The sequence below is a fragment of the Oryzias melastigma genome, linkage group LG22 (assembly GCF_002922805.2).
Source record: "Oryzias melastigma strain HK-1 linkage group LG22, ASM292280v2, whole genome shotgun sequence".
Classification (NCBI taxonomy): Eukaryota; Metazoa; Chordata; class Actinopteri; order Beloniformes; family Adrianichthyidae; genus Oryzias; species Oryzias melastigma.
In genome coordinates, this window is record NC_050533.1 from 11,539,018 (window position 1) to 11,558,737 (window position 19,720).

A 19,720-nucleotide genomic window follows, 5' to 3' on the forward strand; every position below is an offset into this window, starting at 1 on the left:
GGTCGTCAGGTGTGCAGAACTGCCTGCTCTTTATATACTCCCAGACTACCGGGTGGCTGGCCAACACATTCTCACTCCAAACTCCGGGCCACTAACCGGATCCGGTCCAGTAATGGGGTGTGGATCGCACGGAACCCAAACACGGTACCGGTACCCTAACTATAACCCAGTACTGGTTCCCATCCGGTATCGGCTCTGGTCTAATTCAGGTCTGGCAGCATATCTGCTACTGGATCCGGTGCTAGATACCAGTGCAAGCCATGCCTGGTGCTGGGTTAGGGTACCAATACCAGGATGGAATACTGGTACCAGCCGTGTCCATTGCTGGGTTAGGGTACCAATACCAGGCAGCAGGCCACGTCCAGCCGTGTCCATTGCTGGGTTAGGGTACCAATACCAGGCAGCAGGCCACGTCCGGTGCTGGCTTAGGGTACTAATACAAGGCTAGGGTACCAGTACCGGCCGTCCTGAGGACCAGTCTACGTGCGGTACTGCATCCGGTACCGCGTACCGAGGGTTGTGGATCCTTGCTTCTAAGAGCCAGCATGTCAAAAAAAGACTTGGGGACACCCAAAATGTCAGAAAGGGACACGGAGGAGTCCTTAACCAAACATCAATATGTGACAAGTTGGGAATGAGAATGTGTTGAGCTGGCGGCACGTGACATGGACGGCCGCCATCCTGAGACATTTACACATTGTTGAGGCAGAGCTGCTGCAGGCCAACGATTCCGGCTGCTAGCCACCTGTGCTCACCCGATTTCATAATGGCGTCATCACCGCAAGTCACTGGACTGCCACTAACCTAGCAATCACTAACCAGTGTCTTTTTAGATAATAATTGTCACATTGCTGTAAAATGTTTTACTTTTTATTGAAAATCGCTGCAGCCACCACATGGCGTGTAAAAATGTGACTGTCACCTCCTGTTTACAAATGCTATCGAGCATAAAACTTGCATTTAGGTTGCAGTGAGGTGGCATTTTGGGATGTTTAATCGTACCCTTAATTGGTGACTAAATTGCCACTAGATGTACATGTGTGAGTGTGTGGCCCTGCATTAGACTGGTGAACTGTTCCGAGTGTATCCCACCTTCAGTAGCTGGGATAGGCACCAGCAACCCCATGACTCCAGAAAGGAAAATAGGATGGATGGATGGATGGACACTACAATGACTACGACCATCACTGAAATGTGCTCCAATCAATCTTTAATTGAGCACGCTAGTCTATGTTTTCCAATACCAACTAATTTCTTATCTTTACAAGATCACATGGACACCTTCCTATATTTCTCCTACTTTGATTTTATTTTAGTAAAACTTGAAAGACACTTTTTTTTTATTTGACAGTAAGAAAGTGTTGGTTCCATGAAAAGGATCCAGCGGGCCACTGAATGGACCAGATGGGCCGATTTTCGCGGCGGCGACCAAAGGATAGATTAGTGGTTAATCTTGTTGCAGGGTTTCTTCTTTCCCCTCGGAAGCATTCCAGGAAACAAGAGCCGATTTGAAATCCATCCAAATCTAATTAAAAACTCTCAATACAAAAAAATAGGGGACGGGGGGTTGCTTTTTTGACAGTTTGATTGGAGGGATGAGAGGCACAGTGACGGAGAGCCTACTGTAACCATTTCACAGGAGGCTTCATGTGGTGCTACTTCTCAGAGGGGGGGTGTTGCCTTTTGTTGTTATTGGAGACAGACAGGCATTCCTGATAAATGTGAAAATGTGTCAAAACTCGGGAGGGAAGCCGGGAAAGTACTAGAGGTAAAATTTGGCCTACTTGGGCGTCATTACAGCTATTGTGTGGCTGTCAGGAGTTCAAAGAATTGACTGTGCATCTTTGATGATCCAGTCAATGAATTCCTCTCTTTTTTTTGTTTTTGGTTCTGTTCTACTTTTCATGTTCAAGAACTTTCAGGTTGGAATATAAGAACACTCAGCAACACCTAAAATAACCGACGCTGAACTGCCGACTCGGCAGTAACTGGGCATGAAGCCACGGGGAAATGTGAGAGCGTCTGGCTTCTCATGGACGGGACTTCAAATGCTGTCTGACCACAGGCAGGAAAAAAAGGGAGAAATCAATATTTCTTTACAGGCCTAGGAGGGTGAGGCCTTGCTTAATGCCCCAACAACAGGCTTTAGAGTCTTGTGTGTCCCGTAAACCTATCGGATCTCTGCAATCTCCAACTCTGCCTGGTGACAGACCCTAGGTCCCGCTCGGGCCCCTATTGCAAGCCCCTCGTTCCTCCCCAAACAACTCCTCACTTCCCAGCGCTGTTAGCATTGTTAATGGCCATTGTTATGAATGACGACCTCTGCTCCTGCGCCTTTATTGGCAGGCCCGGGCAGGCAGATGGATAGGCCGCCGCTTCTTCTCTGCTATCAGGACAGCCCAGACGTTGGGGTCCAGGACTGGCGGAACAAAGTAGGAGGAATGATGCCCCATAGGGGAGGGGGGAGAAGGGGTTAGAAGCAACCAGAAAGGCAGGGAGTGGGGACAGGGATGAGGGAGTAGAGTCAAGGGAAGGAGGCGTCACAGACAAAAAAAAAAAAAAACACTGAATAGGAGGGGGCAACAGACAAGGGTGAAGGAGCAAGGGAGCAATGGCAGGGAGCAGGTCTCTCCTCCCCCGAATAAATTTGGAGCTCCATTGTAAAGGTTGTAAGAGAGGAGTGTGGCTGCTGTCTGTGGCAGAGGCTTATATTCTCAGCAGCCTGTGGTGAAGAGGACGAGGAGGTGGGTGTATGAGGGGGGAGACACTGCCCCGCTGCCGGCCCCCTGCCTGGCTCCCCTCCTCCTCCTCCTCCACGCCCCCTGATCCAGCACCCCTGCCTGGTGATGAATGGTGGTACTTGCTGAAAGTGAAGCCTGCTGGTGAGCCTTGGCTCAGACGGAGAGGCGAAAAGGGAGACGGCTTGGAGGAACTCAGCAAAAGGTCTGCCCTTCAGTCGCCCGTGTACTCCTCAAGATGGCACACAAGAGGAAAAAAAGAAAAAAACGGGGTGGAGCTTAAATAGGTTTATTAAGACAATCAGATCTGTTAAGACACTATGGGGTTTGAATCCTCCAAATTTGGCACCATTTCCCTTGCAGAGCAAAAATCGTATAAAGCTACGTTCACACCAGCAAAGGAAACATAAATTCAAGCAACCACTTTGAAGAAAAGTCTGTGTAAATTTGCATAAATGCAAGTTTCTATGGTTGGTTGAGCTCTACGTACCAAACACACAATCATTGAATGTGCATTGTAAGTGAAACCAGTTTAGACTTTGACCAATCATGGACACTAATTTCATAGTGATGTAAGGGTTGGCATCCTTTCACGAAAGTACTACCAGGTTGAAAATTGACCATAGGGGGCAAAATTAATGATTGCAGTTTGTGACCAGGCGGAAATATTCGACAGCAAGTATTTCATACCTCAGAATAGAGCTAGATTTCCAAGATATACATCGGTTTGAAATTTTGCACCAAGCCTCTTGTAACTGTATCTACTAGTATCAAGTAAAAAAGGTCCAGAATGAATACAGTGCACAGTGGCGGACTTAGCAGTTTGGGGGCCCCAGGCGAAAAATGAAATGGCGCCCTCTGAAGCGATTGTATTAAATCCTTACTTAGGTTAAAAAGTCTAATGCATTTTTCAGTGGTCCACTAGAAAGAATAAATCAATTTCAAGAATCCAAATCTGTTGATAGGCATAAAAAAGCGAAATAATTTAAATCTTATATATTTTCATTATTATATTTTCATTTTTTATGACAGAGTTAAATAATAATGGATGTTAAATATATTTTAGACACTTCAATTAAGTGTTCAGCTTAAGGCCCCAGAGTGTTGGGGGGCCCCAGGCGACTGCCTACCTTTGCCTAATGGCAAGTCCGGCCCAGCCAGTGCATTCAAGAACGTGCTGAACGGGGGTTGCCGAGAGCTCTCAGCAATAGGGGAAGGGAAGGAAGGTGGGGTTGCTCCATAACAACAATCCTGCTCACAACTTGGAGGTGAATTTCTAATAAAACTACTGCTGTTCTACAGAAACTATGTTATAGAAAACTACACGTTTTATTTGATTCTATTTTATTGTATTTTGGCTAAAAACAAGAACACACTGAATGCAGGTTCTTGATCACGCACATATGTCTTGTCTGAATGTACCATAAGACTGAGCGAGCTTCTTCTCCTGTGTTGTTGTCAGTAGCAAATACTGATACACACACCTACAGTGCCGTCTAGTGGTTGTTATTTATTCTGTAAAAAAATCATCACATAAGTCAAACCTCTTGCCAAACAATGCAAAAAAACTGCAACCTATAGTCTGAAAAAATTGCTGTGAATCAGAGATAAAAAAGTCATTTCAAAAAGAACGCATTTGTTACCGAAAATACGCTGAGCGGACCACAAGCTCCACTCTGTTATTATGCATCTACCTGTGGACGACTAGATTCATGTACATCTTTATTTTACTCGTCCAAGTTGGTACCTTCTTAAAAATGTACAGTATTGCTCTCCAGTTTTGGTGAATTGGTGATATTAAGTTGGGGTTGTGAGGGGCTGTAAGCTAGCAGGAGAGAGTGTAAACAGAGAACTCTCAACAACAGGAAGGGGAAAGAGGGTCAGGTTGTTCCACACCAATAGTCCCAACCACAACTCAAGAGGAACAATTTCTAATGAACTACTGCCGTACTGCAGAAACTATGTTCCATATAAATTACTTTTTATGGCTAAAAAAGGCACAATCATCAAAGACCACTGGGAACGCTTTAAAATAGATCACAACATGATCAGAGTGGATCTTTAAAGCTTCCCCCATCTACCTGCTGAAGCAGAACAGCTCATCCTCACTGCTTATTGATCAAGCTCCTGTCCCCTATAACAGCCTATCACCTAATGTCAACCGTGACATTCACTATATCAGCATAAGCAGTAATAGGTCACTCAAATATTGAATGCCTTTTCCGCTGACTACAATACAAACCGGGCAGTTTTCTGGACATATTTCTCACCATATTGGATTTTTATTTGATCATTTGCTGCAGTTTCCCTCCAGACTCTCTCTTCTGTCCGTTCAAATGAAAAAAATAAATACAAACAAACAACCACGCTTGATGCATGAGAGCAAAAAGGCAGAGATGGAGAAGGAAAAAAAGTGGGAGGAGATGTGGAAAGAGCCTGGGGGCTGGCCCCTGTCCCGGCTCCCCCAGCCTCCCTGGATCACAGCCATCTGCCACAGCTGCTGCCTTGCTTTAACTGCCACTCTAATTGACAATGAACCCAGAGCCCTGTGATAATTGTGGCTGCTTGGTGACTTGGGCAGGTAATGCTTCCCTTTCAGGATTTATCAAGCCCCATCTGTTCCTCATAGTACTATATGTGACAGAAAATGCCCCCCCCTCCTATACACCAACCATCACCCACTCTTTCCTCCTCCTTTGGTACCCCCATCCCCAGCACACAAACTATTCCTTTTCCTGCTATTGTAGTGGCCGGTGTGTAAAAAGTTTAATTTGTGTAGGGCGGGGAGCTTGTTAGGATGCAGCTTCATGACCTCAGGGGAGGCCATACCCACTGGAGGGTCACAGCACTGAAGCTAGTTTATTTGTTCAATTGTTAGCTAAAAATAAGAGACTTCTTGCAGTGGTCTGGACCCGCCCCCTTTTCTTTGGGTCGTGTGGGATGAGTCTTGAATACACTGCTTGAGGAAGGGTTAGGACTTTGCCTAGTCACAGCTTAGAGGTTTTTACGGGATATTTTCAGGCAAAAAACAATTGGCAAATCTGTGTAGGGCATATAGGTGGCTGGCAAGAAATATCAAAGTCCCAGACCACTCAGTGAGCCCATAGAGCGTAAAAATGTTCTAGCAAATTTATCTATGGGCATGCTGCGTGCAACAGATCGTAGTGAATACTTAATATGCATGAAAAAGTGAGGGCCAAGCAGGTGAGACACGCCTACTCCGATACGAGTAACATATGTTTTTTTTCGTTTTTTCCAACACCCTCCAAACCCAAGCACTAATGGACCCCTGCACAAGGGGCCCATTAGGGCGAATGTGGAGCCTAAATGTTGGAATTTTTGGATACTAGACAACTAGATTGTAGCTTGTGTTGGTATCCTACCAGGTATTGAGAATCAAGGGCACACACCATGCATGGGGTAGCATTTTGGTACTATGAGTAAGGACCCAGTGCCTACACCTTACAAACAATCAGCATGTGGCATAAGCGCTAGGAATGACAGTATTCTCCTTACATCATAAGTGAGAGCCACTTACATTAGCTTTACGAAAACCTCATGATACACCACAATTGACCAGTCAGAGACTCTAAACACTACACGCAACGGATCATGGATGATCTATGACCTGTATGAATCTAAAGCTACAATTGGGCACACACATAGACAGCTATCTAGCTATCTAGCTAGATAGCTAGATAGCTAGATAGCTAGATAGATAGACAGATAGCTTCCAAAACCTGAGGTTCCCTTTTTTTCTGGAAATCGTAATAAAAGGCGCAGATGATGTTTAGAGATTGGGTTTATACCTTTTGAAGAGCTGTACAAGCAGTTAGTAATCACGTCCCCATGTCTGGGTTTGTGACATAGTTAATGTTTTGTTTCTATAAATAGTCCCAAATTCGATATAGATTGCACGGTGGCGTAGTGGTTCGCGCTCTTGCTTCACAACAAGAAGGTCTTCGGTTCAAGTCCCGGCTAGGAGGCCAGAAAAAGAATCACCAATGAGGGACCTTTTTGTGTGGAGTTTGCATGTTGTCCCCATGAATGCATGAGTTTTCTCTAGGGACTCCGGCTTCTTCCCACTGACATTTAGTTAAGGACCCTTCCCCGTCATTTTTTGACATTTTGATTGTCCCCAACTCGTCGTTTTTTTGATGTACTGAATGTTTGTAAAGTCAAGGGTCCGCAACCCTCGGGACGTGGTACAGGATACGCACTGCGTCCAGTACCGGTACCCTAAACCGGTACTGGTTTGCATTTTGTCTGGTGTCGAGTTAGGGTACCAGTGTGCTACGCGTCACAGTACTGGGCCGGTTGTGGTTTGCAGCCTGGAGGTTGGGGATCTGCTATTTAATGGGAACAGCCAGTACGTCAAAAAACAACGACTTGGGAATACCCAAAATGCCAAAAAGTGATGCGGAAGGATCCTTAACCAAACATCAATATGTGACGACTTTGGAGTGAGAATGTGTTGCCAAAAACATGCATAACAGGTTAAATTGGTTACTGTAACTTGTCCCTAGATGTGTATTTGTATGTGATTGAGGCCCTGCGACAGACTGGCGACCTGTCCAGGGTGTACCCTGCCTTCACCCACAAGAAGCCCGGTTAGGCTCCAGCACCCCCGTGACCCAGAAAGGGACAAATCGGTTTAGAAAATGGATGACATGGATAGATGGATATTGTAGGCTTTAATCTTGTTATTTGGTCTCATTTTTACTTTTTACTGATCCAAACCATGACTAAGACCATGACAGGATCTGACCCATGAATTTTGGGAACCGCTGCACCCCATACCACACGAACGACAACAGTATGTTCCATTTTCATGATGTCCCTTGAGGTGATTGTACAAGCCTCAAGGTGACTACAAGACAAATTAAAGATGAAGATGCAGCCACTCTTCTCTATGACCCCTCATGGTCCCAGACAACCCCAAAACCTGTATCACCCCTACAACTCAAACCCCTATATAAGTGTGTGTGACTAAGGCTTTTGTTGGCCGTTTCAACCTCAACCCAACCATTGTCAACCACACACTATCAGTTCTGACAGCTGGAATGTACCCGTCCTTCTCATGGAGTGAAAAATTGAGCTATCTGCAGCATTAGCATCTTTGTTGCATTGTTTGATCACTTATCAAGTTCATCAACCACCAAACACAATCTCCACCATGCCCTCTTGCACGACTTTAGCACGTCCAAAAACTGCAGTCCAGATAAACCGATCGATGCTCCTCAAAAACCCTCCGTTCTGCCAATAATTGACGACTCCAATATGAGCTTGGTGGGAGTCTGTCTGACGAACCCGCAGAACCTCATAGCGGAGCGCTTTGCCTCCGTCAGCAAACAGCTGTTCTTCAGATGGAAGTCATTACAGCGACAGACAGCCCTCATACAGGCATCAAAAAAAAAAAAAGCAGCTCTCCCAAGTCTCTGTGTAAGCAAAAAGATCTGCTCCTAGATAGCGCTCCATCAGAAGATGCACGCAGGAAGTGCACACCACTATGATTACGGCCGGCCGTGCCAAATGCTTTCTTCTATTGCCAGATTAATGTCAGATACTGGCAGATAACAGAAAAATATGTCAGCTGCACTTTCCAGAAATGGACAGATCTTGGCCATGTGCTCCCTAATTGTGGGCAGTGTTTTACCATCTGTTAGGACTAGATATCATTTCAGACAGAGTGATCGGATTTAGTACGGATCTGCTGTCATTATCCTATAGGAAAAATATCTATTTATTGATTAGTTACGATTGGAATTGGATGGTAAAGTTTTATCAGTTAATGTACATTTCTACCCTTTCTGGAATTGTAAAATCACAATTTACATGGCCATAGTTGTTTGTAAACTTTGTACTAAAAAAACACAAAGCAAAACATGGTTTTACAAACCATTAAGCTCGCAAATTTATTCACACAAATAAAACCAACCGTCTGTAATTTAGCATTATTTCAGTGCATTAGGAACAGAACATTTAACTCAACCATAATTTCAGGCTTTAAATTAGCGCTTGGATGAGAAGACACTCGGAACAGCAGTGCTGTGTGGACACAGAAATATCACACAAGAGTGGGAAAATGTCATGTTGAGAGTTTATGAATATGGAACAGCCAAACAACCGAGTCGCATTGAGCGCAGTTGATGTTTTAGCGTCTGGCTCCGTTGGTTGTATAGAAGCTGATGGATGAAAATGGATGTAATGCAAAAAATTGAAGTGGTCATAGTATCAAAATAAAGGTATATGTTAAAAAATGAATTTTATTTTAACATATTATGACAGAAGATTGCTTCTTTTTTATTATTTCCAGTCAGACCCCTAATTTATGGATGTCTCCTAAAACCTCATCACTTTCAGAGCTGATTTCTGGATTTCAGGTGCAAGGACGTTTAAAGGCCTTCAAATCCTTCTCCCTCTAGATTTATCAGACATTCAATATCCAACTGGAAAAATTTCTCCCTCAATGGCTGACACACGTACACAGACACTCAGAAATGCATCCTGCTGACAACCTCACCCCCCCACCTCCCCAGCTTCCTAATCCTTCCTCATCATGGCTGCCTGAGCCCTCAGGGTCTTGGTCATTTGCAGTATTTCTGCATCCACCATAAGATGCTGCTGTGCTGCTTGGTCAGGTGTTTTTGTATGCTGTGCACTTTTGGATGGCTAAACTCCAAACTCACAGGTCGCTCACTTATGACCCAATGCTGGTGAACTGAACAAGCTGGACTCCTCTGTGTGGTTTATTTAAACTGCTGCTCACCTGGAGTGCTATATATACAGCAAATGTATGAGTTTGGTGCATTCAGACCGGAAAAGTCAGTTGATCCGGATGAGTCCGCTTAATTTGGTCAGGATCAAGTCCTGAACCTTGTACTTGGTTTGTATTCCGACTGTCGTCAAGCAGGCCAGTGCTGACTCATTCCCCCAATAGATCTTCGAGGGCTCCGCCCTCAAAACGCCAACAAATATTTGACTGCAAATTAAACATGGAAAGGTGAAGCGGCTCCACCCTTTATCGTTTATGGAGAGCGTTTTACACCCCATTCTGGCGGTAATGACCTGCACGTGTTAAGTCCATACGTAAGCTTGAAGCAAACGATGATATAAGTTGGATAATTGCACAGAGAGAAGTGACGTCTGTGAACTCTGACTCAGGGGAGAGGACAAAAGGCAACGATGCGGTCTTAATCAAAATGACGCCCGCATTAAAAATGTAGCTTTGCTCAACACAGGCAAAGATAAGAATCGATTTGAGCTGCTGATGATAGTTATCAACATTAATTATTGAATTAGTTCTCCATCAGACACTGTAAGTGCAGAGCTGCATCCTTCAGGGAAGAAACTCCACTAATGTACATTTCCAGTCCCTCCCTCCATCAATCTGCGTTCATATTCTCCTCTTTTTATGACTTCATATTTAGGTTTGCTTTCTGTTCATCTTCCTCTTGGAAAACAGAAATGAAGCCCACATCTGCAGTTTTAGCGATGGAGTCATGTGACTCACAAACATTTGATCCCGGATCCCATCAGGAACACCGTTTGGCTCCATGTGCATTAAGCCAACGTGGGCTGAGACTTCTCTCCTGTCCCGCTCTGAGAAAGGAACTCCCCACTGACCTCCCAGCTGAAGGGGCTCTGTGATTACCAGCACTCCCTGCACTTTGAGGCTACCATAAGCTAACGTTGGTGAATGGTTCCCGATTAGCAAAAGCAAAGTTCGTAAAGGTTCTTGCCCCCAATCGCATTACAAAGTTAGGTGGAGAAGTGCAGATTTAAAAAATTCAATCATTATGTGTGAGTTCCTGGGGAAATTGCTGATACATGTACAAAACTTTATTGATAAAACACCCATAACAATGTGCTGTGCGCTAAGCTGTTACAAATAAATTGATCAAAATTGTTCAAATTAAAAGCAGGAGGCATAAAAAGTCGCATCAATTTTCATTGTAAATTTTTTTTATTTTTAACAGCTTTTATAGGTGAGCATAAAGTGGCATAGATTTGGGGCATAAATAGCAAAATCCCTTCTGAGCGTCACCCCACTACTGATTAGCTGAACCGTTTGATTCCAGGTTCTGATTGACCGCGCACAACAGATCGAGTCAATCAACATCAAGCAGTGCTGAGAAAGCAGAAAAAAAAGGAAGGTGCTTCACCTGGATGGCGGCTAAGCTACACGCTAAGCCGCTTCTCCTTCTGGGGGACTCACTTTTACTTGTTCAGTGGAACAAAAAGGCTGATTGCTGCAAACGGTATGCTAGTGTTCGTGTGTTTAGTCTGTGCAGTCAAATGACTAAAGCCTTAGTCACATGCTGGGGATTGATCCGTCATGAAAGTAGCAATAATGGGTGGTTAAAATAATGAGCAATCCAAATGATGTACCTGCGTCTCACATACTTATTCACCATTGCTTGTTCACCTGTTGCCTGCAGCATGTCCATAGAAAAGATGTACAAGAACATTTTTCTCTTTGGACTCAGAGAGCGGTCGATGACCTTTTATTTTTCATAGTAACCATTTTTCACTCTTGCACAGCCCGTATCTAGGAATGTAGGCAGTTGTTACTTGCGCCGGATTTACACCATGTGTTTCCCTTGCGTTACGTAGCGAGTCCGTCACAAGACAGGTACATTATTCCAGAAGAAGAAGAAAGTATGAGCAAAAAATTGAGCTTTAGAACACAAATGGTTGCTTTAAAAAAATATATAAAGATGTTCATTTAGTCAGCAATGTATGTTTACGTCGACTGAGCGTTCACATTAGCCATCCTATGGAAAAACCCATTATACGTTAGCATCAAGCTAGGGGACTTTAGCTTAAAGTGTTATATCCATCTTTACTTTTATGATTCATTTATTTTATCAGCCCATCTCTAGTATCTAGTCCTTCCTTCTCCCCCCTGGCTTCTGGAGGAAAGGTTTGTCCGGCCACCCTCGTGTCAAGTAGCTTGTCCAAAACTTTGGCAATCAGGACCCATGCCCTCTCCTTCCTCACCAGAGTCCTTGTAAAATGCACGTTTTGTGTCACAAATTATGCTTTGTTCTGGTACTTCCAATTTTTGTTGTCCATGGCAAAAATAGATGCTGATGTTATCTTTGGTGTTAGCGAGGGCAAATATAAAACACCATTTTATACATGTATATTTCTAAACCAGGGATAGGCAACTCCAGGTCTCGAGGGCTGCAGCGTCAGCATGATTTCCAGATTACCGACTGATTACCTGATACAGGTGTGTCCAGCCAATTGGAAAATGCCAGAGCAGGGTATGTTGGAAACCATGCAGGAATGCGGCCCTCGAGGCCTGGAGTTGCCTATCCCTGCTCTAAAGTTAAAGATTTTGAAACCCACAGCAGTACCCCGTTTCTCTGACTATTACAGCGAAATTGGCGGGTCAAAGGACAGGAAATAGAACTCCTGTGTAAAGTTGAATTGCGTTGTGAAGGGACGGATGTCAGACCCAGACATGACAGGTGCAATGTAAAATCTCCAATTGATAAATGAATGTTCCGTTTTTTTATGTCAAAGCAAATGAGACGCACCACAGACGGACCACTTAAGGCAGGGGTGTCCAAAGTCAGTCCTCGAGGGCCGGTGTCCTACACGTTTTCCAACCAACCTGCCATTGAAGCTCCTTATTGGCCAAACACACCTGATCCAGCTAATCAGCAGCAAATAAGGCAGCATTTCTGAAAAACCAGCAGGAGGCCGGCCTTCAAAGACTGACTTTGGACACCTCTGACTTAAGGCTTTAGACTTAACAAACAAAAGATCATGCAGTTTATATTAATAGCAGGTTTAGGCTTCATTGGCCTCAAAAGACTTTGATTTCCAGGAGGGTAATTCTTTTGTTTCCCTCGTATCTGTCGAGGACCCCTGGAAAACAAGGAAAGAAGCAATAAACACTTCAATCTCGTTCGGTTTTCCAATAATTTGTTTGCTAAATTATTGCATTATATTTGAATAATTTTAAATTTCAAGTTGAAATTGCTTAGAATCAATATTACATTTTAATTTTACCCACTGTGTCAAGCCTGAAAGCATATTAAGAAAGTGTTTTCAACTAACTTTCCACAGGTAATTCTAAACACCTGTCCTCTGTCCCCGTGTTGAAGGGCAAACAAGCCAGACAACCGTTTTAAGAAACTTGACTTACCCTAATAGTTTGTGACAGCCAGAGTCATCATTGGCCTTTTTGTACTATTTACCAGGTTTAATTGTTTGACGGTTCTTGTTTAAGCCGTGTCACTTCCAATCCTGTTTGTTTCCATAAAACAGAGGCGATTTCCCCTGCGAAACGAGGAATTTACAAGCAGACGCTCTGCTGCAAGTGACCGAGCAAAAATCCAGATGCGGAGCTTCCTACGATGCCTTTTCATGAGTACTTTCACTTCCTCTGCCTCCAGCTGCTTTTAACGTCTCAAACGAAGACCTGATCGCACATTAGCGGGACCTTTGAAGTCTGTCATAAATAAGATCATCAAGGGAAGCCGTACATGTAATCATCTTGGCTCACTTCACCAAGATGAGTCGTTGACTCACGATGACTTATTAGCACTCGCTCGGAGCAGGTAATGGAAGTGTAGCCAGACAGACTCCCACTTTACATGCCATGACTGCTCAACCTTCAAAAATCCCTGCGGCTGAGAGCAGTGGACTCAAGGGAGGGAATGAAACGGTAAGACCGAGAGAGGAACAGCCAGAGGGTAGAGATGAGTTTTTGGAGGGAGTCAGAAGATATAGAAAGATGAAAGACAACGCAATCAATAAGATGTGTAAGATAACAGATTCTGCCCTGGGTATCTCATTAATCGAAAGTTAGGCACATTATGCTGAGTAATACTTTATAACGCTGTGTCACCTGTGTTAATGAAATCTCAGCAAAGGTGAGATAAAAGTAAAACACCACGGAGAATAAAAGTTTCAGTGGATTCAGCAAAATGGGTGACAGAAGGTCGCCTACTGTACTTGAGCAATGGTGTGAGAACAGTGGCAGCTTGTTGCAGTGGGCCGAGACATTTTTTGTACAGTAAAAAAAAGTACAGTACTGATATTTGAACGTTCTCTCAACACATAGTATTAAGCATCTTCTGCCATAAATTCAGATGGAAGATGAAAAACGTTGAAGACCATTCCACAATTTGTCACATAGCAGAGATTGAGTGGTTGTCTTGTCTCTGTTCAACCGTACTTGTCGTACTGTACATACCATACCTCTTGTCGGACTGCAACCAGAAAGAGAAGAACCATTGGGGAAAAGGACAGATATGGCTTTTAACTGATGCTGACGAATAGCTATAAGCCCAGAAATTGGTCAAAAATATATTTTATACACAAAGACACACTGTTTAAATTTATTTGGTTGACATTTTTTTAAATAATTTGTAAAACTGACAATTGTGCTCATTTCAATGTGATCAATCATGCTATGAGATTTACATTAAATGTCTGTGATTTACAAAAAAAATGTCAAAAATTAATACTTAATATTATTGCACTTAAATACTGTTTTTTTTTTTTTTATCTTAAAATAAGGGTTCTGATGCACCCTAGTATTCATTTAATTTAAGCTGATTTGCTGTAGCGACCTCTGACCAGATATGCCAAAGGGTGAGCATTCATTCATCTTCATGGCCGCTTTGTCCCTCTTGGGGTCATGGGGGTGCCGGAGCCTTACCTGGCTACTGATGGGTGAAGGATGGTACATCCTGGACAGGTCACTAGTCAGAGCATGTTTTCTGAAAAAAAAAAAAAGCCAAGTTAATTAAAAAAGAGTCAATACTTTTAATAACTTCTTGTATCTGTTATGAGCCCATACTCAACATTTTTTTATTCAATTTACATATTTAAAAAAATCCAAATATTTATCTTAAAAAATCCTCATCTTATACACAATTTTTTTTTTCTAAACTGAAACTGCACTGTAGTTCGGTCAACTACAACTTCTTTATTCGCGGTTTCGCGTATTCATAGATTTGTTTTCAGTCATGTGATTCTTCCAGTCCGTCACAAGAACTCCTAAAACTCAAGACGTTTGTATAAAATTTTTGCTCCCAAAGGAGGTGCTGCACTGCTGAGGAGTATCTCTGTATAGCGGAGCGCAGCTATGCTCCCTCAAGGGGGAGTGCCCATCCGCGCTCCCTCTCCGCGAGAAAAATGCCCCCTCCTCTGTCCATGCCCCTGCATGGAGAAATGGCATCAGCTGACTCAGAAGCAGTTGGAAAAAAATCCTGATATGCTGAAGAAGATAATGGCAGAGGATAATTATCATCAAGAGCAGGTGTTTATTATTTAACGAAGGAGGAAGAACACGCTCCCGATTTTAAGGCACAGGGAGAAAGAGTGGCACTCCTCATTTGCGTCATAAAGTACGCTCTCACTGCGGTGTAGTCTTCTTTTCTGAATTGAAAAAAAACTATGTTGAGCAATACTCCGATATTCTTTGCTAAAGCATGATCAGAAGTGTTTTTGGTGAGTATGGATCGGTAACAGACATCATTAGGCTGAGGGGTGGGGGATTTTCCTTATCCACGGATTCGTCATATTTGCGGATGCTTCCGGTCCCTAACCTCCACCAATAGGCGGGGGATTACCATATATTATATATATTTTTAATTTATTAACAATTTTGAAGAACTTTTTGTTTCTGTTATGAGTTCATACCCAGTCTTTATATTAATTCAATTTACATCTAATATATAACATTATATATATATATATATATATATATATATATATATATATATATATATATATGTAATTTCTCATCAAAAATCCTCACCTTATCTACAATGTTTTTTTTGGTAAAATGAAACTTCACAGTAGTTTGGCCAACTAATACAATTATGGTGTTTATTTGACTAATACTAATCGTAAACAACATTTTATTTAAGCGATTGTGACTAAAATATATTGACTTTCACTGTTAAAATAAACTCTGGCTTACAGGATAAAACCTGCATGTCACCTTGTCTGGAACATTCCAGTAATGCATCTAAATGACAGCTTTCATTGTTTATGGCAGCTTACAAACAACAATGTTGATTTGTGTATAGCGCCATGCTGTTTTACGCTTTTATTCCATGATTTCCATTTATAAGTGACCCGCACCAATTTAGCAGCTCGTTGGTGGAGAAATGTGAACCTCATCTAACCCTGATAAACGAGTTCCCTGAAAGTTCCCCAGCCGTAGATGAGAACATACACACTTTCCTCAAACAGAGCCATGTTTTTATGAGTTAAGAGCCTGCTGCATAAATAGTCGAGGCAGATGTTGCCCATTAATAAACATTTTTGGTGCGTCGTTGGTCGCTGCCGGGCTCAGTGAAGGATTTTCGCCTGAACCAGCAAACAACATTTGCTGTCACAGCTGTAGACTTCGATATATTGATCCGGATCCAGACACAGTTGTTTTATGGCTCACAGAAGACATGAGCCGCCGCTTTATTGTGCGCCGGATTCCGGCTTTGACATGAATCATCGGGAAGTTGCAGCTCACCTATAAAAATGTTTGCGGCTGTTTAATGCCGGAATCGACTTGTTAGGCTTGTGCTGAGCAATCTATGGAGGGGCGTGTGGATGCATCTTTAAAAAGAGGCTGGGATGACGAAAAGTTGGGAGAGCGTTTCCGTGGATGTGAATCACACAAACCAAACTGAAATTGATCCATCTCAGCATGGTATTTTACTAAGCACTAAAATGCTTGAATGAAGATGGATAGGATTTCCGAGAATCCAATCTGGAGAAGACCGGCTGGTCATACTAGGATTTTTGTTGTTTGTTCCACAAACAATTTAATAGCGACAGACTTCACACGTCCTTGGATCACCTTCAAAAAAGTATATATAATCATATGCAATATATATATATATATATATATATATATATATATATATATATATATATATATAATACAGGTATTTATTCAGGTCTTTCAGATTTGCCCCTAGACAACGTATTGGGTCACTTTGGCCTTTGACCTCCCTCTTCTCCAACTAATCGATATATCACAAAGCACGGTCCAATCAAGGTGAAATACACAAGACACGCCTCCTAATAACATTTTTGCTGCCATAAATGTAAAGATTAATGATAACAAATGACCAAGCCATCCCTATGTATACCCCGGCTTCTCCCCCAATGCATGAAATTTCAGGCTAGCTGTGGCTTGTCTTCAGGTTCATTACCTCCACACACAAGCGTGGGGGTTTCAATCATTCCACCCCAAAATATCACCCCCCCGCAACGGTCTCCGAAGCCACACGAGCGCACACAAAAACACATGGACGACACCTACTCCTCTCATAATGAAAACATAGGTTAGGCACACATTAATCAATGCAGACACCAAGTTCTATGAAATCTAAATGGGGTAAACATCCCTTGAGCATTCATTACTGGTTTGTCAGGCTCCAGAAATAATATAAAATATATATAAAAAAAAACTGAAATACATTAGTCTATTGATTGTAATACAGGTTTTTATAGATGCCAGCCTTTAAAAGGAAAACGATTGGTTCAAGCCTTATGCATTAAAAATTAACCATGACTTTAAAGGGGTTTACAACAAGATATACAAGTGAAATGAGCCAACGTGTTTAACATGTTCATGAGGGCGTTTAGGGTCAAAGCATGAATGTAGATTACATACATGTGCATGTACTGTATTAATGAAAAGCGTGTGGCTGTAAAATAGTCATGTTTATTTCTTAGCATCACTTTATTGTTTGGCTGATTTTAGAAGGTTTTTTGACCTTTTTGACAGAACTGTGGGTTGTTTGAAAAGTTATACTCTCCAACCATATATAGGCCAAGGACTAGTTTAATGTCTGACGATATTTTAGCCGACTAGCCTGGATGAGACTGAAGTGACGGTTTAATTTTTAAAGAACTTACCGTGTCAATCAACTTTATTTTTTGGAATTTTCATTCTCTGTAATGGTACGGTTACAAATCCAACTGACAACATTCGATCAGGAGGCATTGGCAGAATCTTCAAGATTTAATTTTGCCAAATCTTTTTGAAAATCGTTGGCGTGGTCATGAATGGAGATGATGGTAGTCAGGTGGTCATCAGGCGCTGCGGAATGGCTCTTTTTTTTAATAAACCCCCAGGCTACCAGGCGATTGGTGGTCAGTAGCAAATGATATTGTCCATAGACATTTACACATCATCCAATCAGAGCTGCTGCCGGCCGGAGATTCAGCTGCTAACTCCCTGTTGCCTGATTGTGTAATGACAGCATCCTCGCCTGTCACTGGACTCCCACAGAGCGACCTTTAAAATGGGCCCATCTTTTAGAGAAAAATAATCTGGTAACTGTAAAATTTTAACTTCTTAAAACAGACCATTTCAGGTGTAAAAATGCAACTCTAGATTCAGAAATTAACCAAACAGAAACATTTAAAGCCTTCTTTGCTGGCCCAGTACCAAATGACCCATGAGTCGGTAGCGTTCCGCCGCCTGGAGGACCACTGCTTTAAGTGATGGGGCTTACATTTATTAGTTGAAAAACCGCAGTGCTGTGCTATTGAAAGCTGAAAAGCATGTATGTAAATCAGAAACCTAATCTGGAAAGCTTCTATTGGGCTCTTTGGACCTCAGTACGTCAGAATTCCAAGGAAAGGAAAGAAGGCTGCTCTCCAAAAACATCATACTCTTGTACATCATGGCTCTAATTCCAGATTCAATTTTTTTTTAAATTGGTCTTAAAAGTAAAAAAATGATTTAAAAAAAAGGAAAAGAAATTAAAGTATGCAGACTCCCTACTCATATTTCAAACACATCTAATATTTTCTGATTCATGACAATACAAAACAGTTCTTTTTTCTACTCTGTTTGACACCAATTGTTTTGTTTATCAGTGGATTTGACACCACATTGTTTGAATATGTTAAATGAATGTGAAGCGCTGTGGTGAATCATTAATTGAATTGTAAAATGTTGCAAAAAAGATCCAAAAAATTGAATACATTTTTAGCAGAACATTCTGTTTATCGAATTCTTCTAATTATATTTTTGTAGAAATGTATATTAGTTCTCTGTTTTAGTTTTACACTTGTAAAGGAAATAGCTTATTGCACCAAATGGACATGAGTTATTGGTAATATAACACAGTTTAAATATGCATGGTATGATTCAAAAGGATGATAAAACCCTATTAGGAGTTTAAAAAAAAACTTATTGCTGGTGATTAAACTTTTCTTTTACAGACAAAGTATGTTTGTTTTGGAAAAATATGTTACGTTTCTGAATTTTAATGCAGATCAAACAAAGATCATTACATTAGTAGGAGGGAATTTATTTGTTTTAATCTTTCTGGTCAGAGCTTAAGTATGTATTATATTGATTATATATTTTTTAGAAATAAAAAGGGTTACTTTTTGCAACTTTAAAAGGGTAATCTATCTGAGTTATTTGAAGCTGGTCCACTTTAGAGTCTATTGTGAAAGCAATCCAATCCATCTAAAGTACAGTGTAAAATTTTCATCATTTGCCTCCTAACTAAGAATCACCTGCCATTATAATTTTCAGATTTAACACTTAAACCTATGACAGTTATAGTTAAATAAAGCTTTGTGAAGGACCCAAAAAACACTACTTGGCGGCATAAAAGAAAACATAATCAGTAAATAAGCATGCCAAAAAGAACAAAAGACAAACTAAATGGAGCGTGGGAGGGAGAGAAATAAAAAGAGAGAAAAAAGTATATAAAAAACTCCTAACCGTGATGTGGTACAGACAGGATCTGACTGTGACAAACAGAAAACCACTCATTAAACTAAGGCTGAGGACTAATTACAAAAAACAGTAACAGCTGAGTAATGGTGAAAAACTCGAACCTGGTGTGCTGAGTCAGAGTGGAAGACCTGAACATAACTGAACACAAAGTAGAGAAAAGCTAAAAAAAAATACCTATGCTCACATATAGTTCAAAACAAAAAAAGTAAGTAAAAAAAATGTATATTACCTAAAT